Consider the following 18,917-nt stretch of genomic DNA (forward strand, 5'->3'; position numbering starts at 1 on the left):
CCCTCATCTCATCGTGCATAGCCTACAGTTTATATGTCAGTTTTATCATGTCACAACCTTGTAAGGGACTCCTCCACTGCCAGCCTCCACGGTTCTGCGGGTAGTGTCCATCAGCTTTCAGGGCTGGCACATCATCACATTAAAAACATTTACACTAATGAAGATTGCAAACAATATATTAATTTTCCATATTAAACCAAATTAAAAGGTACACTTTATAATAAAGTCACTTTCATTGACTCATCGTAGACATTCCCAAGTTAAGAGAAAAATGGGTGAGTTATTTTAGCCAGCAAAGTGGGAATTTCATATGACTCATGGCCTCCTACCTGTACTCTTCATTTTGCAACAATTATGAATTACTAAAATGTTATAAATTTGATTTTCAGTGACTTTCATTTTTTAGAATTTTACTCACATAGTAAAGTCACTTTTTTTAGTTTTACTCACATAGTATATGGTTGAATCATAATACATTAAGTTTCTGTTTGTTACCTCATCTTGTAATAACAGCTGAAGAACTTTCACCTAATTTAAATAGCACATTTGAAATAGTAAGTATAGGTAAAGATAGGAATCCAAGTCAATTCAGATGAAAGTTAATTTGCCAATAGCAAGTTCACTGAATGATGAAGAGGCCACGTCACCCACATGAAGCTGCCTGTGATTGAGAAAATATACTATAGCTTTGAACATGAGACTCAAAGCAAAAGTCACAGATCATAATGCAGGTGAAGACATGATTGAGCTGCTTCTCCAGTTGGCAACTCTACATAGCAGGCTCAACACAGGCTCCACAGATTTTTCAATGGCTAACAAATCTCCTGAACACACTGAGGAGGTCAGCTAATTTTTAATTAGGAAAACATCAGAGATAAATAAAAGAAGAGTGAGCAGTTTATTTCCATCATTTTACATGGAAATTTTACATCACTTTACATTTTACATTATTCATTTTACATGAATAAGAATACTATGAGAAACATTCATGGCACCAACAAATCTGTGATTACAGCAAATGCAAAGCAATGATGCAGTGACATGCACATATTAATGAGATGTCAGAACTGGTCACTTCTTTTATTATTTAACAATATAATATAACAGGATTTATTTATGCATGTTCTTTCAGAGAATATTCTTGCTTTTGTAGAAGTAGAATAGACACCTAACAGAAAAAGCTAAAACTCATTGTCAAAGATAAAATTTAATTGTGAAAAACTTATTTTTACTTTGTTTTCCTCATATATGTCAATGTTTTAATACTTTAAGTAGTTCATTTGCTCGTATGCATGCTTGTTAAATTTTTTTGTGAATACCACAACAAAAAAGATTATGGCACTGATTGCTTTAATTTCCTGAAAACGTGAGTTTTGCCAGGTAGAAGATGAGTTAAGAGGTGGTATCAAAGTCTTCACATGCTTAGTACAATGTGTTGTGCTGATAAATACAAAAAGTCCTATGTATTTCATCAAACAAACAAAGTGATAGAGAACTGTTGATTGGTTTTCCACTATCATGTCTCAATCACTTTTTTAGGCTTACTGTGCATATTAACAAACAGGTACTACCATTTGCTCCATCCGAATTGCACACTGCCTGCACAACTCTTGCTCCACAACTTTCTGGCTTTGTGCCAGCTCTCCTGTACCTGGAAAGTCCTTCCTGCTCCTCTCTATACCTGGCTCAGATCTTTCTTCTTCCATGAAGCCTCCTCTGGAAACCAACAATTCTCCTACTTCAATGGACATAAAGGGGAGGGAAGAGGAGAAAACATATTTAAAATGCTGAGCCACTCCCTCAAGATTCTGACTCAGTAGGTTTTGGAGTCTAAGAATCTTTATCCTAATATCCCTAATGAGCCTGAAGAACATCAGTTGGTCCACAAAACACTTAAGAGTCACTGCAAAGACTTGACTATAGGCATCTTGCTCTCTGACCAACTCTTATAAACAAGCTCTTAACCAAACCTCATTCGTCCAGTCATGTTTCCAACTGGACTGTCTTCCTCCCTTAAATCCACCAGCACATGGAAAGAGCATAGTAAACAAAGGATTGTATTGATGGATATTCAACACGACGTAATGCACCATATTTGACAGAGAACTTCAGCCTCAGACACTCCTCACCTCACACATGGCATGCCTCCTCCCTTCCTTGTGGTCTGGGCATGGTTCATTCCCCGTTGCAGATCATCATAGCAACTCTGCGGGTAATGTAGAAAAGAGACAGACCACTCTGCTGGAGAAGGCCAAGGATAGATTTAATGATAATGACACTCTGGAGGCTGAAGGATAATGTCCAGTTGATTTCCCTAAAGGTGGAACAACAAAAAAAGTATTACATTTTCCGGAATGAGTGATGTAAATTAAATGTACCAAACACATCCCTGTTTAGAATGCTAATTAGGTTAGCATGGGGTGTGGAGGCATAGTCCATCTCTAGAGGATCAGAGAGTATTAGAGCTGGGAGGAAATGGAGCAATCTTTCCACATCCACACACAGCCCTCTTGCTGCAGGAAAAAAAATGTATGTGTGTCTCGCTATCCCAGGCTAGTTTCTCTCCCCAGGTGCACTGGACATACTTCATATATTCATGTGTATATGTGTATGTTGGTAATTTATATACATATTCTTTATATGAAATTTACATGTATTATTTATACACATATATATATATATATATATGTATATGTACCTTTTTTAATATAGGTAAGGTCTCACTATGTTCCCCAAGCTGGTCTTGAACTCCTGGGCTCAAGTGATCCTACCACCTTAGCCTCCCAAAGTGCTGGGGTTACAGGCATAAGCCACCATGCCCAGCTCCTGGACACACTTCTATCTTTGACTTCAGTGACCTTGCCCATCAATAATGCCCTTCCTCATGCTTTTTAAACATTGAGTGGATTTTCTCATAATAATACAAATATACACAGTCTCTTTTCTGCTAGACATGAGCCAGCAGACTTCTCCCAGCTCCTATAAGGGTGGAGAGGGACAGCCTGGCCACAAAGGCACTATGGTGAAGTTGAGCTGAAAGATGAATCCTAGAGATAGCAAAAGTGTCCTGAATCAAGCTAAGCTGTACTTTCTAGTTTAAATCACTGCTGAAATATTAGAAAAACAGAAATTAGAAAAATTCAATATTTCATTGCTGAAATATTAGAAAAACAGGAAGACACAAAGATAAAACATCCAAAACTTCACCATGCAAAGAAAAAGTTAAAATATTTTTTTTTCAGTATTTGTTCTATATGTGTGTATATTTATAGGTTTCACAAAACTAATATTCCATTTTTAAAAAGGCTTGTGGAACATGACACTTCCCAAATATGTCCTTCTCCAAATTGATTGTTAATGACAACATAATATTCCAGTAATGGATAACCATCATTTATTTAACTCAACCTATATTGTTGACCTTAACCTTCTTTCAGTTTTTCACTATTCTAAAATACTTCTTATTTGTTCATGGGCAACATCTCTGAATATTTCCTTAGGATAAATTCCTAATGGTGACATTGCTGGATTAAGAGACATAACTTTTTTAAAGACTTTTGGCATACCTTATCTCTCTCCTAATTGCCTCTCAGTATCGGTAGAGTCAGTTCTTTTATAATGCTTGTTTTGAAAGTGCGTTGCAATATGATTGATTTGTTAGGGAGCAATTCCAACATATCACAAATTTCACATTTGCTTTTATGAAATAATGTCCTCTGCAAGAAACACCAGGTGAACTCAGAAAACTGCATCCTACTCAATGGAGGCATGTAAGAATACACAAAATGCACACATGAATTTACCCCAAACATCTACCACCTACCTCAGTTGACCATGTACATTGTGAGCCACATGTAAGCACATCTGGTGTCATAACTTTCTCTAGTTTCAGATAGCCCTCCCTCCACTTCACAGTAATTCACAAGCTGCAATCTTTCTGTTGCTCACTTTCATAAGCAAAACTTTAGGTCTGTTGCAAGGTAAAATGTTATATTTACTGCAGATTTTAAGAATTTTTTAGCCATCCAACATGTGTAAAACTATGCTATCATCTTTGCAAGGTTACTATTTTCTTTTTTAATATATCACTGATTAATTTTCAAGTGTTGTACTCTGAACCTCATTCTCCCCTTAAACTCTGTGGTTTTTATTGTACAATTTTATGTGGCACGATGATTTTTAGGAACACATATGTCACATTCTAACAGAACTGACTGTACCTGAAACTTAGCACACCTGAAACAGCCTCGATTTGCAATTATCCCAGAACCTCTTCTTTTTCCCATGTCATCTCAGAAAATGCTATTAACATCTATTTTGTTACCAAGTTAGAAACTCAGACATCACCCTCAATGATCAGCAGTAGAAACAACCAGTTCCCTTCACTGTGTGCCTATTGTGTGGTAGACAGAGTGCTGGTTGTTATTCTCCTTGATTTGTCATCAAAACGATTCTATGTCCAGTGATTCCTTAGATTCATTTCATGTTTTCCATTCTCACGTTCCCCATTCTGGCAGGTTCTCATTAACTACTGCATGGCCTATTGGAAATCCATCAACAGACACCAAATTCTCTCTGTTCTAATGCTTCCATTATGCTACTTCATTTGCATGGAATGACCTTCCTCCTTTTTATGCATGATCAATTTCTGCTGAGTCTTGAAGTAGCCGCTCAAATAGAAGCACCTTTTCCAACTCTTCTTTGACTTTCTTAGGCAGCGCATTGCTGCTTATCTTTGTCCTCACAGCACCATTTTCCTCAAAATAATTTAAATGAAGTATATTTTAAATGGATGGGCAGCTTTTATTTATGTGGCTAATTCTTTAATTAACTCATCTTAACCATGTTAGTGGCACACATAAACCGCCAGCCCTCAATAAACTCTGGGATTTTGACAAAACTCTATATCTAACGACATGGACTTCATCTCCTTCCTCTCCACCCACCCAATGTAATCATTGTCCTGAATTTCACGCTCATCCTTTCTTTGCTTCTCTTTGCTTTATCGCATCTGTATACACTTCTAAAAATTATTTATTTTTATTTTCCTGGTTTTCAACACCATAAAGAGTAGCATGCTGTATGTGACTATTTAGAACATTTTTTCACTTCATGTTGTATTGTAAAGTCCATCTACATTGTTTATGTCACTATGATGCACTTGTTTGATCTACTGTATATGTCCATCGTATTGAGCTTATTAATTGGATAGTTCAGATCTTCTACCCCCTTGTGGATATTTTTGTCTTCTTAACAATAATTAAGACAGACGAAGATTAAAAGCTCCCATGATAATGGTGTATTTATCAATTTCTCCTTGAAGTTTGACCAATTTTTGCATCGAATTCTTTTAAACAGTTGTGTTATATTTAAATTGTTGAATCTTTCGGCGAATTGATTCTTTTATCATTATGTAGTGATCTTCTCCATCCCTGATAAATCTTTCTGTTTTTATTCTATATTTTTACATTATTTATAATACAATGTTATTACATAATAAAGTCTATTATTATTTATAATCTGATGTGAATATGACTATTCCAGCATTCTTTCATTAGTCTTTGTTTGATATGTCTTTTTTTAAATGTATTATTTTACATTCAATTTGTGTGTGATATTATACTTTAGGTGTGGTTCTTGTGAACCGCATGTAACTGGACTTTTTAAAACTAGTTTGTCTATCTTTATCTTCAAGCCGGAAGCTTAGACCGTTTACATTATTTGTGATTTTTTACTCCTCTTTTTATATATTTATATATTTTTATATATTTTGTGTTAATTCTATCTTATTACCAATTATAATTTCTTATTTCCAATTATAACATATAATATATAATAAGAAATTTAGCATATTCTAACAACATTTGATCTTGTCTCCACACACCTATCACATTTGTTTTACATATGCTTTAAGCTACTAAGATGTATTCTTATTCTCTCATTATTTTTTGCTTTTAAACAGTATTTTTAAATACTTGATTGTCTTCTTGCATTTGGGGCTCTGTTGAAAAATCTGTCTTATGTTTATTCCCTTGTATGTGATTTCTTCTCTGGAAACTTTTGTAATTTTTCTGTTTTTGATATTCTTAAACATCACTATAATATTCCTAGGTGTGGGGCTTTTCTTCTTTCTTCTTTGGCATTTCATGAACCCTTCCAATATGAAATGAGCTTTCACCTTTTTGAATTGAAATGTTTAGGGCAATTACTGTAGAGTCACATAGCTGTACAGAATAATATAGCAAGATCCCTATATACTTTGCTCAGTTCCCCCAGGGGAAACAGTTTACATTTCTGCTTGGTTATTTTTGTGATTGCTTGTTCTTGTTTCATAATTTTAATATCTTCCCCAATCTATTTTTAGGTTAATGTGGCATTCTTGGTTATCTGGGTTGGAGGTGTTTTTTCCCCAATATTTCACTAATATTTTCCCTAATATTTCTGCTTATGATAAAAATTCGATGTTGTTTTTCTTTTGAAATACTCATGCTCTCAAACATACTGTTACGTTGGCCTGACCCCTGGGACGACCAGCTACTTTGCCAGGCTTCAAACACAGGAAAAACCCAAACGCCTATCTGTGTCAGCCCAAAGAAGCTCAGAGAAGGGAGAAAGCGGGGAGGTGCAAAGACCTTGGCAACCAGAACACCACTGTCAATCCTCCTTACTCCACAAAACAACTCTTTATGTTTAAGCTTTAACTTCTAATCCCCAGGGAATAACAGTTTTATGTGGGAACATTTCTTACATTATAATTCACCAGTGCTATGATTAGAGGAGGAGGAGGTAGGTAAGCAACTATCCTAATAGTGAGTTCTTGCTGATTTTTTTCAGCTTCTCATAAGCAAAGGGCTTCTGTTGTTGCCTCTTTCTCCTCAGGACACTTGTACTAGAGATCGGAGCCAGTGCAGATGTGGTAGCCATACTGCTAGCCTTAAAGTAATGGAGTGGGGGAAAGAGCAGAGCATTAACATTTGCAGAAGCTGAAATCCAGTGAGCCACTTTGTCTTTCAGTGAGTTTTAAACATTATGAGAATATAAGGGTGGGCATTTTTTATATGGCTATTCTATGAGCTGTAGATTTAGAAAGCTGAATACTCATCTTTCTACTCATTATAAATATATATATTAAAAAATATAAGACTTTACCCTGCAGACAAGTGAACCTAACTCCCCGGAACAAGCAACCCTCAGTCCCATGGGAATGCCAGAGAGAAGGCAAGGAAAGAACTTGGAATTCTAAAGCTTTCAGTAAGACCCCACTAGAAACAGAGAAGGCATAGTGAGAACCTTAGGGGAAAATATCATTGCCTACTTTCCCTGCTTCTTCCTTGCCAACTCTCATATCCACAGGTGATAGCACTGATTTAGCAAAGAGATTAGTGACACTAGTGCCAAATGCAATGAAGGGGCCAAAGACCATTTTCTAAATAGTCTTTTTTCTAAATGGTCATAAATGTGTCTAGCAGTTCCTCCTCCTGCCCATATCTAATTAGCACTATGGAAAATGGGCTCGTCTTTCTACAGACAATTCTACCTCCTAAATAATTCTTCTCTACACCTGTTCAAACCAAATTCTAACATCATCCAAATACCCAGTAATAATAATTAATAAATATTTTAAATTTGATAATAAGAATTACAGAAAGTCTGTATTTAGTAAGGCACTGTGTTAAACATTTACATGCATAAATTCTTCATGATAACCCTACTAGATAGTTGATACTATTTTCTCCATTTTTAAAAGAACAAGACTTAGAAAAGTAAGTAACTTCAGCACTTTGGGAGGCTGAGGCGGGTGGATCACCTTAGGTCAGGAGTTCAAGACCAGCCTGGGCAACATGATGAAACCCCATCTCTACTAAAAATACAAAAAGTAGCCAGACATGGTGGCATGTGCCTATAATCCCAGCTACTCAGGAGGCCAAAGCACAAGAATTGCTTGAACATGGGAGGCAGTGGTTGCAGTGAGCCGAGATCACGCCATTGTACTCCAGCCTGGGTGACAGAGCAAGACTCTGTCAAAAAGAAAAAAGAGAAGAAGGAAGGAAGGAAGGAAGGAAGGAAGGAAGGAAGGAAGGAAGGAAGGAAGGAAGGAAGGAAGGAAGGAAGGAAGGAAGGAAAAGGAAGGAAGGAAGGAAAGGAAGGAAGGAAGGAAGGAAGGAAGGAAGGAAGGAAGGAAGGAAGGAAGGAAGGAAGGAAGGGAGAGAAAGAGAAAAAGAAAGAAAGAAAGAAAGAAAGAAAGAAAGAAAGAAAGAAAGAAAGAAAGAAAGAAAGAAAGAAAGAAAGGAAGGAAGGAAGGAAGGAAGGAAGGAAGGAAGGAAGGAAGGAAGGAAGGAAGGAAGGAAGGAAGGAAGGAAGGAGAAAGAAAGAGAGAAAGAGAGAAAGAAAGAAAGAAAGAAAGAAAGAAAGAAAGAAAGAAAGAAAGAAAGAAAGAAAGAAAGAAAGAAGAAAAAAAGAAAGAAAGAAACTTGCTGAAGTTCATATAGTTAAGAAGCAATAGAGTTTGGATTCTAATTCAGGCAGGCCAACTATAGAATCTGACTTCTGAGTGTTAAGATCTTCCTGCCATTCCTGAACACCAACAAAAGTGTCTCTGCCACATATTTTAGTGCTTGTTTGTGTTTAACATAGCACTTGGTCTATTTATTTCTATTACTGTTACACTATAATGGTCTCAGGCTTGTGATCTTTGTTTCTCTGGTGAGATTATTAGACTTGTAGAAGACATAGGCTGAACTGCCAATATTTGTTTCTCCTGGGGTGCTAGGCAAATAATAGCTGTTGAATAAATATTTATTAAAATCAAGTCAAATAAAGTAAAAATTAGAAAAATTACAGTGTGCAGAGGAAAAGATAAATTTACCTTTGAATTAGTAACATCGTAGCATGAGTTGAAAAAACATCCATCAGTTAACACTTGCCTCTGTGAAATACCATGTAGCTTTACATTGTCTTCTCATCCATGATATCCTTTGCAATGCAAAGCTTTATTAGAGAGTTCAAAGAATATTTGGTATTCACATTTTACAAACTAGAATGCCAGGATTCAGAGAAGTAGTTGGCCACATTCACGTGCATAATAATCAATTTCTAATGTAACGGTGGTAGATGGTGGACATTTGGAGTCTAAAGGGATTGGATTCAAATCCATATATGGAATACCCTAGAAAAAGAGACTTGAACTCTGAGGTCAGTTTCCACATCTGTAAAGTAGGGATAGCGTCTTTAATAGGGTTTTTATAAAGAAAGATATAATTCAGAAAGCAGTGAACACTCCCTAGCACCTAATAGGCCCTTAATACATAGTAACTATTATGAAAAGAATATAGTAATTATAGTGGATAAGAACATAGGCTTGGGAGTCACAGAGACCTAGGTTTAAATCCTAGCTCTGCCATTTACAAGCTATTTGACCCTGGGCGATTTACATAACTTCTCTGAACTTTAATTTCTTCACTTAAAATTGATATAAAACTTCCAAGCCCTGCTCTGATAAAGAAGTGTCAACAGGACTAACCCTCCTGCTAACTACAACTATAAAAGCTGCACAAAATCTGTAAAAACTGTTAGAACCCAATGTATAGCAATCAATGCAGGCAAAATATGAAAAGCTGTGATTCTGGAGAGATTCTGGAAAGGGGCTATCTTAGTCCATCTATGCTGCTATAAAAAAATACCACAAACAGAATAATTTATAAATAATAGAAATTAATTTCTCATGATTCTGGAGGCTGAGAAATCTGAGATCAAGGAACCAATGGGATTGATGTCTGATGAGGGCTGCTGTCTGCCTTGCTTTGTTTTGTTTTGTTTTGTTTTGAGACAGAGTCTTACTCCAACACCCAGGCTGGAGTCCAGTGGCCCAATCTCAGCTCACTGCAACCTCCGCCTCCTGGGTTCAAGCAATTCTCCTGCCTCAGCCTCTTAAGTAGCTGGAATTATAGGTGTGAGCCACCACACCCAGTTAATTTTTGTATTTTTAGTAGAAACAGAGTTTCACCATGTTAGCCAGGCTGGTCTCGAGCTCCCAACCTCAAGTGATCCGCCCGCCTCGGCCTCCCAAAGTGCTGGGATTATAGGTGTGAGCCACCGCACCCAGCTCATTTTTGTATTTTTAGTAGAGACGAGCTTTCACCATGTTGGTCAGGCTGGTCTTGAGCTCCTGACCTCAAGTGATCCACCCACCTCGGCCTCCCAAAGTGCTGGGATTACAGGCATGAGCCACCACACCCGGTCTTGCTGTCTGCTTTCAAGATGGTGTCTTGTTGCTGCATCCTCCAAAGCGGAGGAATGCTGTGTCCTCACAGGGAGCAGAGGGCACAAAGGAGACAAACACTGTCCTCACATGGCAGAAGAGCAGAAGAGTAAAAAGGCCTAAATTCGTTCCCTCCAGCCCTTTTATACAGCAATAATCTATTTATCAGGGCAGAGCCCTCATGGCCTAATCACCTCCTTCAGGCTTCAACTCTTAATACCACCACAATGGGGACTGTTTCGACATGAATTTTGGAGGGGACACATTCAAACCATAGCAGGGGCTATTCATCTTGGCTTTTTTCCCTGACAGTATTTTCCAGTTTATAGTGCAGGTGAATAGAGCCTGAGAAGAAAATGGCAAACTTACTGGGCTGAATAGGTAAAAGCCAGAACTCAGGACTGACAAAGCAGCTGGGATCTGAGGGTGAAATCCCAGAGACAATAGAGTCTGGGCACTGGGACCATATTCCTCTTAAATTATGGATCACATCGTAAACTGTATTATGCGATTGGGACTTCAAGCCAAGCAGTAGAAAAAAAAAATCAAATCAACTGGAAGCCAAAAACTATGAGCAAATATTTCAGCCATCATATGGTACTGAAAAGATGAAGATTGGAGTTCAAGCCCCATCAAGATGGACAGGTCTTTGTAAAAAATCCTGAGGTACCTTAAGGGCTGTTAGGGAATAATAACAACCACCCTCTAAGAGTAAGGGCAACTCAAACAGGTCAATCATAGGAAAGACTATGACAAGATCAAGATGATTCACCCATACTCTATGTGCTTGCTAGGAGAAATTCAGACTCTTTGGAGAAAGATAACTTTATCTAGAACTTCTACAACTTTTATCCATTGTGGGAAATAAAGAAAAAATTAACAGGGATGATTTTAAAAGGAACAAATCTTTATTTGACAATTAAATATTTTAAAATTAAAAGAAATTAGAAATAGGACCAAATGACTCAAAATCAAGAGAAAAGGATTAGTAGAAACAGATCCACAGATGATTAGGTAGTAAAGGTATCAGACAGAAACCTTAAAGGAACTATGGTTAATATGTTCAAAATAGTAAATAAAAATACAGATATTTGGCAAAGACCTGGACTCTATTAAATAATGTCAAATAAAAATTTTAAAACTTAAAATAGTATAAATGATACTAAGAATTTGAAATATGTATTTAATAGAAGTTACAAAAGGAAGAACAGAGGATTAGTGAGTCATTTTGTGAGCTTAAAATATATATATATATAACAAGAATAGCACAAAAAGTGAGAAGGGTAAATTGAGTTAAACTGTTGTAAGGTTCTTGCATCACTTGGAAAGTGGAAAAATACCATTCTAAAAGAATCTGTAATACATCCAGGATATGTAATGTAATTTCTAGGGAGACCACTGAAAGCATAATAAAACAATATCTAATTAAAAAGTGAATAGAATAGAATAAATATAGCAGAAATAATTATTTGACCAAAAATAAACATAAAAACAAATCAAATAGAAATTAAATAGCAAGATATAATTAAACACAACAATCTCAGTAATTAAATGTAAATTGAACAAATACCTCAATTATAAGACATTGATTGTCAGACTGTATGAAGAAGCAAAATATACTTATATACTGTTCACAAAACATACTCTCTGCATATAAGGGCATAAAAGGATTGTTGTAAAGTATGCATAAAATATACCTTCAAAAGTGATAAAGCAAAAGCTGACAAAACAGAAAGAAAAGAGAAAAATGCATCATCATAGCAGGAAACTTTAGCACATTTTTCTTGGTACCTGATAAAAAATTAGTTGACAAAAAAAATCAATAAAGATAAGTAAATAATATGACTGTCATAATTAACTTACATATCTATTTCCTTTAGTATAAAAAAATTAACATGATTAGTATATGTAGAACACTATTTGCACTAGTTCAATAACTGCAAAATACACAAAATTTTCATTTACAATAATAGATCAAATAATCTATGGAAATGATGACTGAGACCCAGGATTGTCTGGGCAACCACATCCACTCACATGGTTTCAGCGGCTCTTCTGCTCAGATGCTCCCAGACTATCTGGTTTACGGCAATAGGCTCTTAGCTGACTTTTCTGCCACCTTTTCCCTTCAGTTCAGTCCATTTTTCCACATTGCTGATCTTTGCTTTATAGTGAAGAGCAGAATGTTTGCTTAGCTCTAAAGCTTCTTCCTCCCCCAGATTATCTGTTGGTTGCAAGGGAAAAAAAAATCCAGCTATACAGCAGAGAAGTCAGACAACACCTTGACCAGGCGATCAAAATTAAAATCACCAGATTGTGGCAGATGAATGTGTGTGCCTCTAGATGTGATGCCCTGAGACGGACACAAAATCACTTACAGAGTATTCCATCTGGGAATGCATAGCCTGGTTCTATGAGGCTCTATGTGAGGAAATATCAGGCAAACCCAAAATAATGAGTATTCTGTTACAGAGGCAAAGGAATCCATTCTTCAAAGTCGTCAGTATTGTAAAATAAAGAAAGGCTTAGGAACTGTTCCAGGTTAAAGACTAAGTATATGTAACAATTAAATAAAACATGTGACCAAAGACTGGATTCTACACTGGAGGCCAAAACCATTATATGGGGCATTATTACTGTATTGATTTATAGTTGTTGTCAGTTGACAAAATTGGAATAGAGACTATAGAGAGACAAACATCACATCGATATTAAATGTCCTGAAGTTAATTACTGTTCTGTAGTTATACAAGAGAATATCTGTATTCTTAGGAAATACACAATGAAGTATAGAAATAAAATGTGTATTTTATTTCTATAATACACGGTGTATTTCCTGTATTATACACCATGTATTAAATATAATGCATGGTGTATTTAACTTATTATCAAATAGTTCAGGGGAAAATACATAGCTATTTTTTACATATGTGTATTTTTACATACATATTATTTATATGGAGAAAGAAAAACAGACAATACAGTGAGAGGTGACAGAGCATGCAGAGAGAGAGAGAGGATGATAAAGTGAATGAGAATATCCTAACAATCAGTCAGATAAAGGGTATAGCAGAAAGACTTTGTATTATTTTTGCCCCTTTTCTACAAGTTTAGTTATTTTTAAATAAAATGCTTTCTAAAAATGAGAGGAGAATAGCTTAGTAGTTTTCTACAATGTATGTGCATCTTTAAACGAAGGTAAACATGAGAATGGCCTGAAGACTTGGTAAAATGCAGATCCCTAGGCCTGCCTTCCACCACCAGCCCCAGATGTCCTAAATCCATAGTGGATCTTTTTAATAAGCTCTTTAGGGAGTTCCGAAGTTTGAGACATATTCACCTAGTTCATGTCCTGAGAGTGGAATGCTGGTGATTTTACAGAGTGCAAAATTTTATACTAAATAGTTATTTTCTTTGCAATTCTTTCTTTAATCTTTCTAATGGTATCAAGAAAACAGTCCATATTTGGAGATGGTTCATTTTTAACACCTCTTAATACATGTACATCTTCCCCGTAACAAAGAGAGAACAGGTTACCAGTTCAGAACTTGTGCAACAATATTGAGTTAAAATTTTAATAAAATTATCACAAATATGTTATTTTTCTATGTGTGGTAACTGATAACAGTTTAATATTAACACTAGTGATACAAAGTTTCTCTTAAAAATTAGTTAACATAATAGACTTGACTAAAAAACTATTATAATAATACAAGTGAAACAGATATGACAAAAATTCTAATTGCTATAAAGCAAATGACTGAAGTTTAGAAAACACAACCCAGAAAGAAAGATTCTGGTTCAGATTGTCCCAAGTATCCCTTCCAAGTTCACCTTTCACTACTCCACGGATCCTCATGCAGATTTCCAGCTCCTTGAGCAAGCCCTGCACTCTCACGGGTCTGGCCTTGTGCTGCTCTTTCTACTTCCTGAGTCTCCCTTATCTCCGCCTCATCCTGACCTCAGCCGGTTCTGTTCTGTGAACTGATTTTGTCAATGTAGAGAAGATATAAAGGTCTGGCTCTTTAAGAAAGCAGAGGGTGGGGTGGGGGGTTATGAAACATGTATTCCCTTGAAAAAAGAGCCCTGAGTCAGTGAGATAAGAATAGCCAGAAGAGCAGTTCTACATCTAGGAATGTACTTGGGGGTAATAATCAGAGAAGCACACAAATGATTGTGGGCATTGACATTTCTTACCATGTAATATATAATAGCAAAATACTAAAATTATCCAAGTCCAATAACAGAAGACTGGTTAAATAATATAATCCCTTATATAAAAGAACCACGGTTTATTTTACCAATAAAACCCATACATTTAAAGCACGTTTTATGATAAGGCGGAAATAGTCAAGGATGTAATAGACACTTTGATTTTCTCCCCACCATTCAGTTCATTCTTTCTGTTTTATATGGCCACAAAATATTTGGAGAGATTGAACTCATCTCCAAAAGGGCTCTAATTTCTCTAAGCCGGTGTGGTTCTCAAAGTGTGGCCTCTGGACCAGCAACATTAGCACCACCTGGAAGCTTGTTACAAATACAAATTCTTGGGCACCATCTTGATCTACTAAACCAGAAACACTGGAGGTGGAGCCCAGAAATCCATGTTTTAACAAGGCTTCAAAAGTCTTCAAAAGGATGCTGATGTGTGGTCAAATTTAAGAACCATGGATCTAGGCCATCTTGGTAAACCAATCTCTTACAGCTTGGTTCGGGAATGAGCACATTACTCAACAGGGGCCAAAGAGACATGAATGACAATTTGCTGGGAACTTCTGGGAAAGGTTTTTCCATGCTTAAGGGAGTCAATAGGAAGAAACAACCCTTCTTCTCCTGGCCTCCTTTGTGTACAGATGTGATGCCTGGGATTGCTGAAGCCATGTTGCCTTATAAATTAAAGCAGAAACTGATGGAGGAGAAGACAACAGAGCTGAGAGACACAAAATGGAGGCAGAGCCACTGGGTTAAGGGAATCCTAAATTCTATGCTACTTCTGGATTTTCAGTAATGTAAGCTAATCTCTTTCTTCATTTTAATCCCAGTTTGAGTTGATTATTTCATCACTTGTAGTTACAAATTCTCATCTGCTACACGGTGTAATACTAAGCTTTAAACACATATATAGGGAAAAAATACTCGAAGAAAAGATATTTAACATATAAATCCTTGTTTTATCTAGGTCAAAGGGTTATAAAACAGGGTTATTTTCCATGTATTTTTACAACTTTTTGATAATAATTACTTTTATAATCATAAAATATATTTAAAGATAATAGTTGGAGGAGGTTATTTTAAATGTGTTCCTTTTAAAAGAGAGTCAAGAACCACTAAAACAACAGAAGAGATCATGAAGACAAGTAGTATGGGACCTGGGCAGATGGCAAACCAAAGGAACCAAGAATACAGAGTACTCAGAATTAGTAGCAGTGAGGTGTTAAAGAGATAATTAACACTTATATTCCAAATAGCAGCTGAATATAAATGAGAACAGATGGGGCTCAATAGCTATGAAAAGACCCAGGGCAGCACAAAGATAAACAAGCAAATATTTAGAGAAAAGAGATTTATAATTAGGAGCACTGTGCTCAATTTGTGCCAGAGGTTTCATTTCCTTTAACCCTTGCTCCAACTCAGTTATTCCAGATTTATGACAATTAGCTACCTATATTCCTAGTATCTATCGCTTATTATACCTATTAGCTACCTATATTCCTAGTATCTATCGCTTATTATACCTAACAAGTATTGCATGCTTACTATATACCAACCACTGAATATATATTATCTCACTTAATTCTCTTTGAGGTAGGTACTATTCAGGTTAGGTTGCTAAAGCTTAGAGTGGCTAGCGCCTTATCCAAATTTACATATGTGGAAAATGATGAAGCTGAAATTTAAACTGTTCTGACTCCAGAACCTGCCTGCCTGCCTCTATGCTACCATGGCAACCAACAAATGTTTGTGGAATAATAAATGTCATTGTACACATTACCTTGCTTTATGTGCTACTGTCAAAATAAACACTTCAAAGCCTTCTCACTCTTTGTTATCTGTGAAGCCTAAACACTCCTGGTCAGAGACAAATGCAATTATTGAATGGGCACCCCTGATGAAAGGCCATTTAGAGCCTCCCAAAGGACAGAAGAGAGAAAACCTGAAGCTTGGAGCTCTGGACAGACAGTAAGTTAGATAAATATATTTTCAGGGTTCAGAGTTAGTGAGCTCCAATGAGGGATCACCTATCATTTCATGGACATGATGAGAATTACCTAGAAAGGATTGAAAGAATCTCAGCCTGCAACTCAAGCCCCGTTTATTGATGGGTACTACTTAAGGAGTAAATTGAACCAGATCAAGAGAAGCTGAAAAAAAAAAAAAAGAATATCTGTCTAAACAGGAAAGCAACTCAAAAAAAAAGAGTGAAGATTAATGGGGTAGACAGATGCATCATTAACCTATTCTCTCCCTAGATGCAGTTGTCCCACTAGCAGCTCCTTTCCAAGAGGACAGATTCTGAATGAAGCCACTACACTCCAGCATGGGTGACAGAGCACAACTCCACCTCAAAAAGAGAAAAAGAGAGCGAAGCATTATGGTAACCACACGATGCTCAGGAGGAACTAGTGCGTCCTGGGCCCCTACTTCCTTATATCTAATGAGACTTGGCTGTCTTCTTCGAGTGTACCCCCAGCCTGGGGTACAGCACCAGGAAAGAAAGCCTAGCCAGAGAAGCTTTCACAGTCTCATTGTTACTACTCTGAAAAACAATATGGATGACACGGTACCACCAGTTTCCCTGGCTCCAGCAAAGTTGGTGCTTGAAGCCACATCCACTATAATTGTCACTGAAAGCTACTTGGAGACAGAGCCTGCTCTTGGCTGAGACATGCAGAGAAGGAACAGGGCAGAGAAGAACTTTGCTTGTAGGGAAATAAAAAGGTAGCATCAGGACCCTGAGAGCCAGCTGGCTTTTAAACAATTAAGCTCACTTGGGAAAACAAAAGTTATATCTTACTATACTTTCTACTATGACAGTTCTAACTGGGGTTTTCTGGCTTTCTGTTTGGCACTGGGTTTGGCCATTTAGGAGGTTGATGATCAAGAGGATTCTAGAATTATGGTGGGGGAAATGAACAATCTAATCTACCATACTGGATTATAAATTCAAATGTACAGAGACTAGGTGTGTTTTATTCACCAGTGTATACTCACCAGAGTAGGGAATGAATGGACACATGCATACTAACTTTCTAGAAATGCCTTAGAATCTCAGGTTGGAAAGTGACCTGAAAATATCTACCTCAGCCTCCATAAAATTAGGGACCCCTTTTACAACATTCTTGGCAAGAGTGCATCCCATGTCAACCAGCTCACTAATCCTTTACCTCACTCTAGGAAACATATTTCATATTCAGATGGCTATGATTTTTTATTCACCCTTACCCTGAACAAAAATCTTTCCTTCTTCCTGAAAATTGGAGACCCTGGTCCTCATTCTACTCTCTGGGAAGCCAAAAGTAAGTCAAGGCCAAAATATCAGACCATTTTAACAAGCCATCCCTTTGCATATCAATTGTCTTGACTCTACTCCAAGTTTAATATACCCTGTTCCTTTAACAATGTTTGACATTATTCCAAGTTCCCTGGCCATAGCATTTCCAATATTCCTTAGATCCAACACGTGACCTAAAGAATATTAGTATCCAAGTGTTACCCAATCAGTTTAGAATGGAGCAGGACTATCCAATCCCTGGTCTGAAGAGTCTTGACATAATTCCAGCCCAAAATGAGATAAGCATTTAGTCAGCAGAAAAGACTATTTAAAAATTACCTATGAATAAGCCCCCTAATGCTGAAACATTTGTTCACTCATTCAGCAAGCATTTACTGAGGACCTAATACATGCCATGCGCTGTACCAGATGGTGAATATACAGAGATCATTCCCACCACTGTAAAACTTGATTATAGTATACAATGGAAGCTACTGAAGGCTTTCAAAAAAAAAAAAAGGAAAAATAAATAAAAATTATTTTATCATTACTCAATTCCTTTCCTATCAAATGATCAATATGCCTAGGATCTTCTTGGTACCCATCTTATTTTCATGACCTTTTAACACTCTGGCCCAAGAACCCTCATTTAGTGTGGGGTAGTGAGTGGAAAGGGCATTTGCCTGGATATCAGAACTTGATTCTAGTCTTGGCTTTGCCAGTAATTTGCTTTGCAACTTTAGTTTTGTCTATTCCCTATTGATTAATCTGTTCATTAAAAAGGTAGTACTAGATCACTAAGACTTATTCTGAAATATTTTGTTTATCCCTACAGTAGCTATGTCTTTAAGCACCTTCAGGTGAAAAATGAAATCGCTTTCAGAAATAGGGTGCTCCCACTGTCATTGGTTTTCAAATGCAGCTAACTCCTCCTCTCTTTTCCTACACACAGATATTCCTTCGAGCCTCAAGGATAAAGGACATGTTTTTTTACACCCACAATATACAATTTATTACTAAGTCCTGATGTTTCTGCCTCCAAACACATAACTGAAATTCATCCTCAGCCCAGTGCAGTGGCTCACGCCTGTAATCCTAGCACTTTGGGATCCTGAGGTGGGTGGATAACGAGGTCAGGAGTTCCAGACTGGCCTGATCAACATA

At 36.8% G+C, this 18,917-nt stretch overlaps 1 long non-coding RNA gene across 1 annotated transcript; it reads right to left on the reverse strand.

Moving 5' to 3' along the window:
* Nucleotides 1–1,262: 1,262 nt before the first annotated feature.
* LOC114678716 (uncharacterized) lies at nt 1,263–12,454 on the reverse strand. Its single transcript, XR_013418136.1, has 3 exons — nt 12,296–12,454; nt 2,130–2,314; nt 1,263–1,738 (listed from the first exon to the last, which is right to left on the reverse strand). It is a non-coding gene; the product is annotated as an uncharacterized LOC114678716 (long non-coding RNA).
* Between the last annotated feature and the right edge of the window lie 6,463 nt (nt 12,455–18,917).

Source organism: Macaca mulatta, chromosome 6, assembly GCF_049350105.2.
Source record: "Macaca mulatta isolate MMU2019108-1 chromosome 6, T2T-MMU8v2.0, whole genome shotgun sequence".
Taxonomy (NCBI): domain Eukaryota; kingdom Metazoa; phylum Chordata; class Mammalia; order Primates; family Cercopithecidae; genus Macaca; species Macaca mulatta.